Source organism: Vicia villosa, linkage group LG2 (assembly GCF_029867415.1).
Source record: "Vicia villosa cultivar HV-30 ecotype Madison, WI linkage group LG2, Vvil1.0, whole genome shotgun sequence".
NCBI lineage: Eukaryota > Viridiplantae > Streptophyta > Magnoliopsida > Fabales > Fabaceae > Vicia > Vicia villosa.
In genome coordinates, this window is record NC_081181.1 from 33,295,703 (window position 1) to 33,301,415 (window position 5,713).

Here is a 5,713-nt window from a genome sequence, read left to right on the forward strand (position 1 = left end):
AAGTGAATTTCCTATAAATTTTTACATATACTTTAGTATATCTGTATATGGTTGGATGTTTGGTAAACTATAATAGATTAGGTGTAGTTCATGCAATTTGAGAATTAGTTTTTAAAATATTTTCCTAATCCTTCTTTTGTGCATTTTGGAATAGAAATAAGAATGACGGACCCTATAAACCACCACCCTTGCTTGTACTCCTTGTGATTTAAGTAATTGAAAATGTGAATTGTGAAGGACTAATTAATATTTAAAAGTATCAAATTGAAATCATATTGGAAACATATCAAACATGATAAACTTAGGCCACTGAATATCATTGTTACACAATAATAATAAAAAATATTTTTATCATGTCAGTACATGTACTAATTATGTTTATACTTTATATACCATAGCTAAATCTTAATAATTAACATATAGGACTTTTAAGAAAGAGAATATAAGTTCACATAATATAGGTTCAACAAGATAATACTGCAAGTAAACAAACTTTACCATTGCTGCCTGCAATCTCTTTATATGTTGCGTGAAGGTGTTGGAAAAGCCCCGCACAATCCAAATCGTGAACTTACATATAAACATGATTTCTCACATATCATGTTCTACAGGGACCAAATGCAGTCTAACAAGGAATTCTACAGGGACCAAATGCAGAAGATTCTTCTCACATATAAACATGATTTCATTAACAAGCAATCTAAAATCTGAAAGAGGCAATGGCAGCCATTCTACTGCTTCATCTAGATCATCACTATTCAATTCATGGTCTATAACAATAAATTTTAAGTGAGAAGTGATATTTGAAAGAAAAAAATTCATATATCAAAACAGCAACAGAACAATATGTACATGCTTAACATCTTCTTCAGAATGTGCTTAGCAATTCTTATTTTCCAATTACCTGAATTTTAAACACAATGTTAGTAATAGAGAGCCAACTCAGTTCACATAACTTGTATTGTATTGTAATAATAAAATATCAATTAATGCCTAATTGATTAACACTAATCTATAAAGTTGAAAAGCATTAATCACAAAAGCCACTGCGCAAACCTTGTTAACTGCTACTCTTGTTAATCATTGTATAGCTCTGGTAACCCTCCAGATCTCATGTTGAATCTCTGCTGCTGAAGCTTTGCATTAGAAGACAAGTATATAAATAAAAATAATGAGACACATGTGTCTGGTTTCTTGTTTCAGAATTGAAGCTGCAGACTAGTAGCCATGTCCACTGAAAAATTATGATTCAAGCTTAAAATGACATCAGCTAAGCACTCAAAAACCAACACCAAACATACAGAAGACTCATTTACCACAAACTTCTTAGTTGCCACGAGAAAAGAATGAGAAATTTCATCAACAAAGAACATTCATTGAATTTTAATCGATCCAAATCTTCAAGGTTTTCAGAGAAGTTAAAAGCATTGTACCTAATTCAAATTGGCTGGAAACTAAATCAACTCCAATGATTCTCGATGCACCAGAGATCCTTGCCCCTTCAGCAGCCTAAATTATGGTTCAAAGAGAAGAGCATAAATTAGTTAATATTGTTTCATTTCATTTCTAATCATAGCTGCAACACACACAAATAGTAAAAGGTATAAGATATAACATACAACAAGTCCAACAGCTCCAAGTCCAAAGATAGCAACTGAAGATCCTGGTTTAGGTTTTGCAACATTCATAGTAGCACCAAGACCTACATCAGCATCAATGCAAATTAAACTGAGAAAACATAGACATGGCAGAGTTATGTACTAATATCTCAAGTTAGGGACCTTGTATATACATATCAGTGCAGATTCCACAACTGAGAATGCAAACTTTGTCAAGTGGTGCATCAGGGTTGATCTTTGCAACACATCCAGCATGAACCACAGTGTATTCACTAAATGTAGAAGTACCGACGAAATGATGTACAGGCTGTCCCTTGATAGAGAACCTGGACTGGTTGTCATTGAGCATGACATCTCTGTCAGTGTTGCTCCTAAGAAGATCACACATGTTGCTCTCCTCTGACTTACAATGTGGACATTCCCCACACTCCCCTGTTAATACTGGAAAAGCATGATCCCCTGGTTTTAGATGTGTAACACCCTCGCCTACGCTCTCCACAATCCTGATTAACACCATCCCAACAATTGTCTATAACATGAGTTCGGATTACATTTTCATACTAGTATATTAACACCATCCCAACAATTGTCTATAACATGAGTATCTTGAGACGAACTTCACCGGTCTGTGGCAGCGCCACCTCTACTTCTTCAATCACCAACGGCTTTCCAGCCTCCCGTGCAACCGCAGCTGCAAGTATAACACAGTGGAGCGATCATTAAGAAACAAAATGAAAAAGAGCAAAACATAATTTGAAAAGAGAAGAAGATGGTTTACCTCTGCACTTGATGACCTGACCATCAGTGTTCTTCGACATGATTAGCAGATGACAACGATCGTGTTCGAATATATGATTAACAACCAAAACAGAACACACTTTAAGTCTCTCATTAAGTAAAGGCTTTAACAATATCGAGAAATAAATTAGCTTCATTTACCTCAGGTAGCTGCAGAGTTGTAGCGTGCAAAACCTCGTCATGGACGTGAACTTCTCCACGTATTTCACTTGCAAGGCGAAGAACCTCACCAGATTACATAAAACAACACTAATTAGTTTAAATCAAATCCATGTTATTATTAATCAAACCAAAACTATCAAAGTGCATCAACCTAAACCGATTGAAGAAACAAGAAACTCACGTTACAACCCAAAAATTTCAGAGAACTTCAAGGATATCATCAGCACCACTGAAAGTAAGAGCACCACCTTCTTCCAAATTGAAAAGCTTAACAACCCCATCTTCCGCCAACAAAGTGTAACGTCTTGACCTAACCCCCAATCCAACAGGCTTATCACTGAAATTAGGTTAATAATTTCAAAACATTACTGCATCAGCAATTTCAAAACAATCACCCAATAAGAATTTCAACAAATAAAAAAGCGCCAAATATTGCAATCGTGTTTCGATTTGCAGTTACCAGAAGCACTTATTTAAAAGTAATAGAGATAATTGTTAGTTGCAGTTACTGAAATAAAGATGGATTCGTAGGTTATAACAATGAAACGAAACTAGAGTTGAAATTAAGGAGAGGCTTTGATGGTAACCTCGCGTGACGGTGTAGTAGGATGATGTGTGGGACCTTCGTGCTTTTCTTCTTCTTCGACGACTGGATTGGCCGGAACCGCCATGCGCTTCGGCTTTTCTTTTCGCTTGTTCCCTCCAATTTTAAGCTACGAGAGAGTGAGAAATGGAGACTGTGTTGCTTGAACTGAATTTGCTACCTCGATTAGACTTCGCACACCAAAACTCTGCAACTTGCTCGTTCTTCGCCTCCAATGATGAATGAGGGTCTAAGGTTACGATTCGATTTGGAGGAGAAGGAGTTAAATCTCACAAGTCTAGGTTTAGGCGATAATAGAATCGAAGAATGTTGGATTTTGTTTCCAAGTTTGTTTGAAGGTTGAACGATTGGGATTAGGGTTTTACGCTAGATTTTGGTTTCCTTTTCTTTGCTTGAAGTTATACTTGGGTCTCTTCTTTTATTTTAATTAATTAGTTTTTATTTAATTTTTAATATAATAATAATAGTAACAATAATAATAATAATAATAATAATAAAAGGAGGGAAACCAAAAGTTTGAGGGAAACGAAAAGAGGGAAAATCTGGCGGGGTAAAATTTTTTAGGCTTGAGCCATAGTTTGTAGTCAAAATTATAAGGTCGCGGTTTTCCTTTTGCGGCTAAAAATATCTGCAGTTGTCTAACCGTGGCAATTGAAGGAAAGGCCACAGTTTCGCATTCCGGATTCAATACTTTATAACATAATTCTACGCTTTGAAAACCCTGGCCAAATCATATATGTGGCCACAGTTTCTGAGCTGTGGACAATTTTAGCGTGGCCGTAGGCCAAATTTCTAGTAGTGGAACCTTCAATTCCTTTCCATGGAGGTTATCGATCTTGATCACAAACCCTCAACGCAAGAATGATTGTGTGTAATTGTGTTGGAGATGAGATGAAGAACGAAGATGAGAAGCCTTTGTGTATCTTTTAGTTGTTGGTGTTCCAATTGAATAATTAGCAGAAAAAGATATATATATATATATATATATATATATATATATATATATATATATATAGGTGTTGGAACAGTTGATGCAGAGCAAACACATAATTTGGCAAGTTTTGAGGAGATAGGTCGACCTACTTCATTGATTGGGTCGACCTAAATGGAGTAGATTCAACCAAGTTATGATTGTTGCCAGTTGGGTCGACCTGTTGGGGCTTTGGGTCGACCTAAGATGAGTTGGAAATGGTTCTTGTGATTTGTCTTCAGTTTAGGTCGACCTAGGCACTTGGTTGATTCGACCTAAATGGGACAGAAGTGAATCTTCTTTATATGCTTCAGTTTGAGTCGACCTATGGACTAGCTGGGTCGACCTAACTGATACAAATCCTTATGCTGAGTAAATGAAGCTTTATAGGTCGACCTGGGCATGTCGTGGGTCGACCTAAAGTGTCTTAGATAGCCAAAATCCTACTTTTCCTTGAGTCATTCACTTGTGCTTTGGTATTTGTTCACTTATGATGTTTGCCATGAATCAAAAACTTCTTGATGAGTGTAGGCTTGTACTTACAGCTAATGTTGCTGAAAATTGGTTATTGTCGTTGCAAACTGAGATAAACCTTGTTGATGTTCATACAAATGTTGTTTACCCATGTGTGATGAAGACTGGTAGGAGGCCAAGGGAGAGATATCTTTGCTTAGGTTGGTATGAGTATGTTAAAGTAACTCGTCTGAGGGCTGGTGATGTTCTTGAGTGCATTGTGACAGATCCTCCTACAAGAATGTTTGTTAGTTTTATGATGTAATACGAATAATTTTATGCTTAGAATGAAACTTGGTTGAAGATGTAAAGTAATTTACTTTGATGTTTTAGTAAGTAGTTAGTAGTATGTTTTGATGTTGTCTGTTTAGGGCTGGCTTTAAGCCCATATTGAAAAAGTGATTATTTCCAGTTAGTGTAAAATGTAAGGATGTTGAAATGAATCAAATGTTGAGTTTCATAATGTACTATTGCAACAAGTGTAATGAATTATTGTTTATGCTTGTGTATAATATTAAATTAAATCAACGTTTATGAGCTAAATTTAAAAATATTTTAGAATAAGAATGCAAGTTGAAAAACTATGGTAATGTTAAAAATTGGGGAAATTGGGAGAGAAGTCCCTGAATGCAAAACAACTAAAAAAGATGGTAAAATTCAAAAGGGGGTTCTCTAGGAACGAACCTGCGCAATCATGTATGCAAAGTGTGTTTAACCAGCACTCTCTCCCATTGGGCACTATGCCAATTCGTTTAATAAACACAAACAATGAAATAAATAATAAAAATACTTGGTAACAATGCATAAATGTAAAACAACTAAGTTAACATACCAATAATTCACGCTTTTTCATTTTTGCACCCCCTGAATTGTGAGCAATGCACCCTATGCTCACTTATAATTTAGTCCACCACTATTAAATACTCTACTAACAAACCGCATATATTTATTTCTCTCTCGTAATTTAATGGGGCCGCTAACAACAAGTGAAGTTTTTAACAAATTTAATTAAATAAAAATTTACTTTAAAATGTTATGACATTTGAA

General features: G+C 35.4%; 1 pseudogene; it reads right to left on the reverse strand.

Annotated features, from left to right (window-relative positions):
- Positions 1 to 457: 457 nt before the first annotated feature.
- On the reverse strand, positions 458 to 3,561 carry LOC131649935 (alcohol dehydrogenase 1-like; annotated as a pseudogene).
- Between the last annotated feature and the right edge of the window lie 2,152 nt (positions 3,562 to 5,713).